The sequence below is a fragment of the Mastomys coucha genome, unplaced genomic scaffold, assembly GCF_008632895.1.
Source record: "Mastomys coucha isolate ucsf_1 unplaced genomic scaffold, UCSF_Mcou_1 pScaffold19, whole genome shotgun sequence".
Lineage (NCBI taxonomy): Eukaryota > Metazoa > Chordata > Mammalia > Rodentia > Muridae > Mastomys > Mastomys coucha.
The window spans coordinates 21,355,319-21,367,603 of record NW_022196901.1 but is presented as its reverse complement, the minus strand read 5'-3'; positions in this window follow the sequence as shown (position 1 = coordinate 21,367,603).

Genomic DNA, 12,285 nt, shown 5'->3' with positions numbered 1-12,285 from the left:
TTGGAAAGATCAGGAATTCAAGGCCCATACCTAAACATAGTAAAAGCAATATACAACAAACCAGTAGCCAACATCAAACTAAATGGAGAGAAACTTGAAGTAATCCCACTAAGGTCAAGGACTAGTCAAGGCTGCCTTCTCTCTCCCTATTTATTCAATATAGTACTTGAAGTTCTAGCTAGAGCAATTAGACAATTGAAAAGGAAGAAGTCAAAATATCACTATTTGCAGATGATATGATAGTATACTTCAGTGTTACCCAAAAATGCCACCAGAGTACTCCTACAGCTGGTAAACAACTTCAGCAAAGTAGCTGGATATAAAATTAACTCAAACAAATCAGTGGCCTTCCTCTACACAAAAGATAAACAGGCTGAGAAAGAAATTAGGGAAACAACACCCTTCACAATAGTCACAAATAATATAAAATACTTTGGTGTGACTCTAAGCAACTGAAAGATCTGTATGACAAGAACTTCAAGTCTCTGAAGAAAGAAATTGAAGATCTTAGAAAATGGAAAGATCTCCTATGCTCATGGATTGGCAGGATTAATATAGTAAATGGCCATCTTGCTGAAAGCAATCTACAGATTCAACGCAATCCCCATCAGGATTCCAAATCAATTCTTCACAGAGTTAGAAAGAGCAATTTGCAAATTCTTCTGGAATAAAAAAAACCTAGGATAGCAAAACTATTCTCAACAATAAAAGAACTGCTGGTGGAATCACCATCCCTGACCTCAAGCTGTACTACAAAGCAATTGTGATAAAAACTTCATGGTATGCCTACAATAACAGGCAGGTAGATCAATGGAATAGAACTGAAGACTCAGAAAAGAACCCACACAACTATGATCACTTGATCTTTGACAAAGGAGATAAACCATCCAGTGGAAAAAAGATAGCATTTTGAACAAGTGGTGCTGGTTCAACTGGAGATCAGCATATAGAAAAATGCAAATTGATCCATTCTCATCTACATGTAAAAAGCTCAAGTCCAAGTGGATCAAGGACCTCCACATAAAACCAGATACATTGAATCTAACAGAAGAGAAAGTGGGGGAAAGTCTTGAACACATGAGCACAGGGAAAATTTCCTGAACAGAGCACCAATGGCTTATGCTTTAAGATCAAGAATTGACAAATGGGACCTCATAAAATTGCAAATCTTCTGTAAGACAAAGACACTGTCAATAGGAGAAAATGGCAACCAACAGATTTGGAAAAGATCTTTACCAATCCTACATCCAATCGAAGGCTAATATCCAATATATACAAAGAACTCAAAAAAGTTAGACTCCAGAGAATCAAGTAACTCTATTAAAAAATGGGGTACAAAGCTAAGGAAATAATTTTCAACTGAGGAATACTGAATGGCTGAGAAGCACCTAAAGAAATGTTCAACATCCTTAATCATCAGGGAAATGCAAATCAAAACAACCTTGAGATTCCACCTCACACCAGTCAGTATGGCTAAGATCAAAAACTCAGGTGACAGCAGATGCTGGCAAGGATGTGGAGAAAGAGGAACACTCCTCCATTGCTGGTGGGATTGCAAACTGATACAACCACTCTGGAAATAAGTCTGATGATTCCTCAGAAAGTTGGACCACTCCTGGGCATATACCCAGAAGATGCTCTAACATGTAATAAGGACAAATGTTCCACTATGTTCATAGCAGCCATATCTATAATAGCCAGAAGTAGGAAAGAACCCAGATGTCCCTTGACAGAGAAATGGATACAGAAAATATGGTTCATTTACCCAATGGGATACTACTCAGCTATTAAAAACAATGACTTCATGAAATTTGCAGGCAAATGGATGGAACTTGAAAATATCATCCTGAGTAAGGTAACTCAGTCACAAAAGAACACACATGGAATGTACTCACTGATAAGTGTACATTAGTCCAAAAGTTCAGAATACCCAAGATTCAATTCACAGACCATATGAAGCCTAAGAAGAAGGAAGACCAAAATGTGGACGCTTCAGTGGTTCTTAAAAGGGTGAACAAAGTATTCACAGGAGAAAATATGGAGATAAAGTGTGGATCAGAGACTAAAGGAAAGGCCATCCAGAGACTGCCCCACTTGGGGATGCATTCCATATAGAGCCACCAAACCCAGACACTATTGTGAATACTGGGAAGTGCTTGCAGTGGATGCTTGATATGGCTGCCTCCTGAGAGGCTCTGCCAGATCCTGACAAATACAGAGGTGGATGTTCACAGCCAACCATTGGACTGAGCACGGGGGTTCTTGATGGAGGAGTTGGAGAAGGGACTGAAGGAGCTGAGGGGGGTTGCAGCCCCATGGAGGGAGCAATAGTGTCAACAGATCAGACCCCCAGAGTTCATGGGAACTGGACCACCAACCAATGAATACACGTGGAGGGACCCATGACACTGGCCACATATGTGGCAGAAGATGACCTTGTTAGACATCAGTGTGAGAAGAGGCCCTTGGGCCTGAGGTTGTTCAATGCCTCAATGTAGGGGAATGCCAGGGCAGGAAGATGGGAGTGGGTGGGTAGGTGGTGGATCACCCTCACAGAGGCAGGGGAAGGGGATGGGATAGGAGGCTTTTGAAGGGGAGACCTGGAAAAGGAAAAACATTTGAAATGTAAATAAAGAAAAATCCAATAAAAAAAAACAGAAAATATTAAAAAAAAAAAGAAAAGAAAGAAATATTTACCTATGGAAAAAAAAGCTGGCAAAGGTATAACTTGAAATTTTTGTAAAGAAGAGGAGGAGGAGTTTTAGAGAAAGGTATACAGAAAGAATTAGAAAATGGACACATATAGTGAGGGTCATTGGATGTGTGTGAGTGTTCAGTGAGGACACATCCACTGCTGAGAAGGTGGTATGGACAGAGTGCCACACTCTGTGACATCACTAAACCCTTTCCTTTGGAACCCCCCTCCCCCGAGTTGCTTAACATGCCTTTCAATAGTCACAGGAGGTGGCTCACCATCAGAATCAACTTTTCTGGATTTGGAATCACATAGGAGACACAGCTCTGGGCATGTTTATGCAAATGTTTCCAGGAAGGCTTAACTTAAGCAAAAGATCCACCCTAAACATGACAATATTATCCCTCACATTAGGACACTTGACAGAATAAAATGACAAAGAAAGCAAGGTGAGCACCAGCATTCTTCTCTCTGCTTCCTTGACTGCAGATGCAGTGTGAAGCTGCCTCATATTCCTGCCACCATCCTTTCCCCACCCACCCCACGCTGTGAAGGACTGTACGTCTTTAAAGTATAAACCAAAACAAATATTCTTTTCTTTAAGTGCCTTGGAAAGCAAGTTTAAATGACACTCACCATTGGTTTGACTTGTGTGTCTGTGGGGAATTGTCTTAATTAAATTAAATGATATGATCACACCTGGGCTACTGTGGGTTCACAGGAGTGGAGATATTGATCTGAACACAAGCAAGCAAATGAGAATGCACACATCCATTTCTCTCTGTTCTTGACTGTGGGTGTGATGTAACTAGATGTCTGAAGTTCCTGCCTCCATTTGTCCACAATGATGAACTGTAATCTAGAACTGTAAGCTGGAACAAAGCCTTTCTCCTCGGTGTTGCTTTTTGTTGGGATTATTTTATCATAGCAACAGAGATGAACACCACACATGCCAGTATCAGGGATGTACACAGATACAACATTGTACTCTGTTCTTCATGAAAACTAGCCTGGATTTCACTGCCAATATCAGAGGGAGTGTTGAGCTTCTGACACCAACATCATCCAGGAGAAACCATACAGCCACCTGTCATCAAATTAACTGCATGACATTATTATACTGTGTGCAGATATTATACTCACTGTGTTTATGTATACACTGCTGATCTCCCTCCTTCCCTAGGATGCCTCTACACCAGTGAACTCATCATTATGGGCCTCACACAGTCTTCTGCACAGCATGGCCTCAACTCTGAGCCTACACTTTGTAGTAGGGATGTCTCCACCTGTGGTGTCAGCTGGGGCTATCAGAGCAGAGGAGTAGCTTGCTGAAAGCTCAGCTTAGGATCTTTCAGGCGATGACATCCTGAAAAGAAAAAGGATTCCACCAACAAGATCAGAATGGTTTTTGAATACATAACAGCTGGACAATTCTCTCTCCCTGGATGTTTGGGTGTGCACATGGGTCTGAGAATTTAGGCACGGACTTGTGAGTGTATGCTCCTATTTGTTTGCTTGTTTTGTTTTTAAGATAGGGCCTAGCCGGGCGGTGGTGGCGCAAGCCTTTAATCCCAGCACTTGGGAGGCAGAGGCAGGTGGATTTCTGAGTTCGAGGCCAGCCTGGTCTCCAGAGTGAGTTCCAGGACAGCCAGGGCTACACAGAGAAACCTTGTCTCGAAAAACCAAAAAAAAAAAAAAAAAAAGATAGGGCCTAACTATGCAGTTCTTGCTAGCCTGTTCCACACTTTGTAAACCAGACTGGTCTAGAACTCAGAGACCTGACCATCCCAGTCTCCCTAGTGTTGAGATTAAAGGCATGTGCCACCATGGCCAGCTTATTATGTCTAAAGAGACACTTACATAATATTTTATGCTACTAATGAATCTAGTGATTTCCACATCTATAGGCATATACACATTTATCCCACATGGAGTTAAAATCAGAGATTTTCAATGAGCCTCTGGTTGTCAGAACTCTGCTGCCAACCCACTTCCTACTTTCTTTATATAAAATGGGCATTTCACCACGAAGAATATGCTTAGCAGCCTCACTCACCTCTGTGAACTTCTCAGCACACTTTATTAGAACATGGTTACTGTGAACTCGCCATCTCAATGCTCTGCTTTCAATCCCTGTTTCAATTTCTTCTATACTTGCTGACATCATAGTGATTTTCAAATTATTTTCAAGCTTCCAGAATAAATGTGTTGACCTTCATTCACCAAGAAGTAGAATATTGGTAGTTAGATCTGAGCTTCAGGAAGGCCTGTGCCAGTCTGTGTCTAGATTCACTTACGTGACTGAGAATCCTTAAAGACTGTCAATGAGTTCTAAGGGTTCTGCTTAGCCCCCAGAGATGCGAAGTTCACTGTTAAGGCCAGTGGCAGGGCTCCAAGCCTGTCATCTTCACCTGCTCACCCAGACTCTGCCCTCTAGGAAAAATACAACTCTTGCTTCTGCTTTTGTCAATAACAATTTATGGGTACACGCCTACATCCATCTAAAATTGACTGCTGCTGCCTGTGTTGAGTATCTGTCAGAGAGACTGTGAGGCCCAAACAAAGTTAAGAAGTTTCTTGTGTGACTCCCTCGCTGGGGGTCTGTATCTATTGATAACTGGTGACCTTTAAGGAGAGAGTCAGTTTGTGCTGGAATGTGGTGTGTCAGAGGGTTCCCGTGCTCCAGGAGATGGTCTTACATTCATTCACCCTGACAGGAATGACATCCAGACTGCAATGTGTGCATTCCCATGAGTTCACATGTCAGCTCATCTGTATGCTGAGATGCTAGTAAAAGGCATCATGAATTACATTTAACTTTATCTCATCATTTAAAGTCAATCCTTTTGTTTGCATAAATATGTGTATTTAATATTAATTACTATATGACATGTAATTAGTATTATAGAATTTCAGAAATTATTTCAATTATATTACTATATAACATAGAGTTATAGTTGTTTATAGTGTAGTAACTAATTATAATGTATTATAATGACTAATTATGAAAATTTGTTTAATACATGGAACTCATTGAAATGTATTAATATTTTAGGTATTAATGGTTACAATAATTACTAATGTTCTATAGTACTTAACATGCCAGCCACTGTTCAAAATAATTCATAAAGACTGTAGAAAGGGCTCAGTGGCTAAGAGAAGTTCCTGTTCATACAAAGGATCTAGGTCCAGTTTCCAGCACCCACATGATAGCATGAAACCACCCATAACTACAGTTCTTAGAGAGGCAATGCGCTCTTCTGAGCCCTGTGGTACCAGGCTGTGCAAGCTGCATATGCAGACATGCATGCACGAAGCGCACATACAAACATGCAGGCAAAACACTTATACATGTAAAATAAATAAATTTTAGAAGGACACATAGGTAATAGCTAGTCTAAAGCCAATTCAAGTGTTATACACATTACCTCCATTCTTGTCTTATATGTGCAAAACCTCAAGCACATCTAGGGCGTGGAGGTGGCTACTCTCCATTGAACCTGACAGAGCCTTCAGGTAGATATTAAATCTCGACGAACACTTAGAGAACTGCACCTACAGAACCACCTGGCATTGGTAGATTTTGATCATTATATTTCGACTTTATCTAGGCAAACTCTAGATTTAACCATATTTGTGAGTGCCTGCTGATGCCCGAGCCAGGTCCAGTGTCTTTTCATGGTCTCCTCACATTCCATGGTTTCGAGCTGGCATTTCCATGATCTGGGACTTATACAACTTCAGTTCTAATGCAAGCAAGGGGAATTCACCTATAGAAGCATTCAAGAGCTGCCTTCAAATTGTTGAGTGGGTAGGAGAGGGAACATTTCTGCGTCCTCATTGTGCCTCTGCATTCTCCCCAGGCTCTCATTTTCAAAGCTGATGCTGTGTGGGCAGGATGATTGGGGTTTGCTTGCAAAAAAAACAAAAATGATGTTTAAAACTAGCCTCAATTCAAAGCTAAACATTGAACTAGTCAGCTGAGGACTCTTCTCTGTGGCAACTGCTTTCTGCCTCAAACTTTCCTTTGCATTGCTCATGAAAATCACTTCAATGGACCATGCTTGTCACCTAAAAGGAACTTCTGATTGAGAAAAAGAGGGCGATTCTCTGTCAGAGAGCTGCCTTACTGTCTTCCTTTCTTCCACCTTTAATGCTGGTCTCTGATGAGCACCTGACTTGCTGGTGGACTGAGTTTGAAATATGTGACCAAGGCAGTATACTCACTTCAGTATTTAATTCCAGCCCAGCCTCTTCCATCTGGGAGGCAAATAGCAATGGCACCTTCCTCAGCCTGGTGTCTGTGCAGGGGAACATGGCAGCTGGACACTAAGCCACAGGTGCTGGCACATAGGAAATTCTTCATGCTGCTGCTGGGTTAGTTACCACTGCTTTTGCAGTGATAGAAACACCATGACAAACCAACTTAGAGGAGCAAGAGTTTATTTTGCCTTCTGGTTCGAGAGGAACCACCATCCAGCAGGGTAGCAAGTACATGAAGATGCAGGAACAGGAAGCTGAGAGTTCATATCTTCAACAGCAAGCACAGAATACATAGCAACTTGCATGATGCTGGGACTCTAATTCCCCAGACTGTGCCCAGGGACATACTTCCTCCAGCAAGGCCACACTTTCTAAACTTTCCCAGAGAATGTCACTAACTTCAGACCAAGTCTTCAAATATCTATGGAGACATTCTCATTCAAACCAAAGTGTTAACTTGTCAAAATTCCTGGTTTGTGTATCTAACCAAAGGTAGACAGTTGTTTTTTGGTTTTTGGTTTTGTTTTTTGTTTGTTTGTTTGGTTTGGTTTGATATACATATATATGGTTTGATACACACACATATATATATATACATATACATATATGGGGTGGGTGTATATGTATATATGTGTGTGTATATGTATCTATATATAGGTGGGGGTATGTGGGTGGGTGGGGTGGATGGATGGGGGTGTGTGTATGTATATGTGTGTGTATATATATGTATGTATATATGTGTGTGTATGTATATATATATATATATATGTGTGTGTGTATATATACATATATATATGGGGTGGGGTGAGGGTATGTAGGGGGCATATATATATGTGTGTATTATGTAAGTATATTTATTTATATAGTACATGTACAGAAATATGTATATATATGCAGACACACAGATATATACATATACATACATATATACACATACATATACATCCATGTACACATGTACACATGTGTGTGGAGGCCAGAGGTCAACATAACATGTCTTCTTCAGTTGCTCTCCTTATGTTTTGAGACTGGTTCTCACTGAATCTGGAGTTAACCAACTTTGCTAGATGGGCTGGCAAGTGAGCCCCAGGGATTCTCCTGTCTCTTCCTGCCTATCACTGAGATTATAGGTACATTAAACATAGTTAATAAATACATTTTACTGAGGTTGGAAGTGTAAACATTTGTGATATTTCCACCACACACACTGCACAACACACATACACACACACACACACACACACACACACACACACCTATGGCTATTTTTGAGTTCCTTGTGGGCTCGTGTCTATGATAAAAACAATTAACATGAAATCAACCACTTAACACAGTTTGAGTACACAGTAGTGTGTGGCTAACTACAGGCCCTAGGGTGGTATAGCAGGTGTCTAAACCTTATCCATGTCCAAGAACTAAAACTTGAATGTCATAGAAGGAATTAATTGTATGTGCTTACATCATGCCCATCCTTAAAGCACCATGGTGTGGGAGACTCAACAGATTCCCAGGATATCACTGCTGTACATCAGACAGCCATAGTATGTATTTGTGCACAGCTTGTATTCCTCAAATAAGCCAGCTCTTAAACATACATCTATAAGTACATATATACATACATGTACACACACATTATGTATGATCATATTCACAAAACACACTAATTGGCAGAAAAGTTGATAGCAGACAATTTATAAGATGTAACAAAGACATCAGCTCATTTATAATAGGTACAAGGTTAATTTTATTTTGTTTTTGGTATTTGTTTTCATTTGTTTTGTTTTGTTTTTCAAAACAGGCTTTCTCTGTGTCTGTTTGCCCTGGCTGTCCTGGAACTTCTCTGTAAACCAGGCTTGCCTGACACTTAGAGATCTGCCTCTGCCTCTAGAATGCTGGAACTAAAGATATACACTACCATACCCAGCTAGAAGGTTAACTTGGTAAGTGGGCCTGTCACACTGAGAAAGGTCTAAATGTTAGAGTTCAAGCTCTTATTCCCAGCCATGAGCTCAACACACATCTAATGAAACCTGTCCACCTACAGAGCAGTGTGATACAGACTCCCTTCCACCTACCCATGAGCGGCTGGTTTAATGTCAGACTGTCCACTAAGAACATGACTAAGTTTTACTTGTGGCTACTGGAGGGCAAATGACATGTGACTTGCTTGCCTTTGTGTTCCTTCAAGCTGAACTGTTTTCTCAATCATTGAACACTTCAAAGGCTTCCATAAAAAGCAATTAATCAGCAACTGGTGCTCACCATGGCAGGTAACTGGCTCCTGTTCGGATTCCCAGAGCTGATCTGCTAGCTGTCCTACAGATGCTTATACTATGGCTTGCTTGTCCCCACAATTACAAACGACATGATATGGTTTGGATCTTGAATATTTCGGGGGATGTTGGCATCACACATTAAATGTCTGTGAGTATCTAGAACCCTGGGGCCTGGAGCCCTAGTGGGGGAGGTCACTAGTGGCCTACGTTCTTGGGTCACTGCGGCATGCCCTGAAGTTGACCGTGGGACCTGAGTCTTTCCTCTTTTTTGGTCTCTTTTTCCTTAAAGTCATGGTGGACAGTTTCACTCTGTCAACCAAACATTATAGAAGCCTCCAAAACTGACTGATAGAGAAACTTCTCTCATTACAAAATTGATTATCTCTAGTATTTTCTTATAGTGCCTAAGATCTGACCAACACAATATTTAACTATTCATACCCAGTGGGTGGAATAATTCGATGGCAAATATAGGTGAAAGATAAACATGATGTATGGATTTATTAAAACTTTGGGACACTTTGACATTTCTGACTTCTTGAAAAATGTTGTCTCTTATTACATAATATTTTAAAGATTTTTCTTCTGCTGAAGTAATTCAACCCACAGTAGGTTGGGTAGTAGCAGAAAGCAGAAAGGCCATTATTTAGGACACTTGTGAATATGGTCCAGCAACAGAATATATAGAGGAACAGTTTGGGAACTCCAGGGCTGAGATAAGGAGGTCTCCGCTTCCCCTTCTCCTTCTCCTCAATTGGTCTTTCCCCAAAAAGCTATCTGGAGACATTGCTCAACACTCTCCATCCAAGAGTGCCTGAAGCTCACAGCTCTATGGCTTACACTCACTGTTCCTCTAGAAACCACCCAAGCCTGTCTCCAAGTTCAAATAGACATGGAATCCTTGCAAAACTCCTCACATGCTAGCCATCATTACTGTTCTATTTCAACATCTTCCTTGACTGATAATCCTTTGTGTCCAATATTGATTGTACTCTATCTTGTTATAATAACAAAACTGTTACAAACTAAACTTACATGTACAATTAAAAATGAAATGAAGAGACTGGAGAGGTGGCTCAGTGATTAAGAGTCCTGCTGCTCTTGCAGAGGACCAGTGTTTGGTTCCCAGCACCCATATAAGATGTTTCACAACTGTCTGTAATTCCAGCTCCTAGGTATTTGATGCCCTTTGCTGGCCTTAGTGGGCAATTTCATCCACACTCACATTTGTATGTGCACACAGAGGTACATAAAATTAAAATAATTATTGAAATTATTTATTTTTATGTAAGGGATTAAATCTTTGCTGAATATTTAACTATGCAGGAAATACCACCTCCAACATTTCTCAGAAACATTGTTAAATGTTTTGATTTTATGATTATCAATGTTCCAAATGCTATTTTGAATAAGTATGTAGTATAAAATGGCTGAAATATGTTTAGGAATATTTCAGAAGCTATTAGAAAACCTATCCTTATCACAAGATAAAACTCATTCAACAACTTCTATAAAACTCTAACTCAACAACTCTAACAGCAACTTTTAAAATCAGACATTCTAGAACAATTCAAAGTCACATGCTGAGGAGTGGCGGGGAGAAGAGTAGCCTTTGTTTTGTCATAAGTGGCCTACATTCTGAGCATACGTGATGGTGAGGTGCCCAACCTATGTGAGGTAGCTGGGTCACCACACCGTGGCTCAAAGAACATTGCCCAAAGGGTTGGTGATGTGACAGTTTGAGAATGGGGAGATGTGCAGTAAAAAGGATGCCACCTGGACACGGCATAGCCTATGTAGTCATGAACTCACTGCCTCTGTGGTTATCTGCCCAAGATCTCCACACAACTGGGCTCCTCAGCATTGCTTCATGAGTAGGGGGAGGGCAGGAGACCCATCCGTTCATGAGGGGCTACTGACAAGTAACAATCATGTGTCATGTTCTGTAGTTTCTCTTGCTTAGGAAATGGGCCCCAACCATACACAGGCATGAAGCCCCAATTAAACTCAATCTCTGCTCTTAAAAAGAAGATGTAAAAGTAGAAGAGGCACTGGTTGAGAAGAAGGACTCCAGAGTAAAAGGGAAGGAACTAAGAAATGGGAATAGAATGATGTAAGTGACTAGAATTCATTATATAAATAAATAAGAGTTTTAAACAATGGAAGTATCAAAGTGTATTTTCTGTAACTGAACCATTACATTTCTACAGGGGAAGAAAAATTTCTCTGTGCAGTAAAATATTGTAATTTATCACACACTAGTCTGGGACCAGAGGCAAGAGTCTCTGGGCAAGTGCAGGCTAGGTACAAGGAAGGTCAGGGAACATGATGGATTTGATAGAGTGGACAGAGGGGAGAGGTGGTATTAACACTTGAGACCTGCCACGACAGCATGCAGTGTGCAGTTTGTGCATGCTGGGACTTCAGAAGCAAGGCTGCAGTGGTGCTGCATGGCTGTGTACTGCCAGAAACATCACCAGTTCAGGACATTCTGTTTCCAATTATGTCTTGGTTATTGCACTGGTCAGAGACATTTGCGGCTGTCACCTGTCCGTCCAACCTCCATACTCAGTTATACCCCCACATGAGGCTGTGAAATATAGTTTAAGGAGAGGAGGACAACACTCGACTAATACTCTGCCCACACTTCACTGTCCCTTTGGGACAGACAGACCTCCTTACCACCCCCTCCTCACTCACTGGGGTCAGAACACATTGGCCTTCCCACCACGTCTCTGACAGAACACTTCCCCAAATGACACAGCTAATTTCAAACAAAGTGCACCCTTGCACTGCCTCATACTTTTTTTCCCCCTCGGGATCATCTGCACCAGAAGATCTTTCATGCACATGTCTATCATCTGTCTCCCAAGAGGGAGCATCTTCCAGGCAGTCTGGCATTTCAGCACCCTGAACAGCACCTGAAAATTGGCTTGAGTGACTGACTCAAAGGTAGCACTTCTAACTACTAAACTTATTCTAAAGAAATGCAGACATGTTGCCTAAATGAATGACAAAGAATGCCATTGAGATGGATATGCAGAACTACAA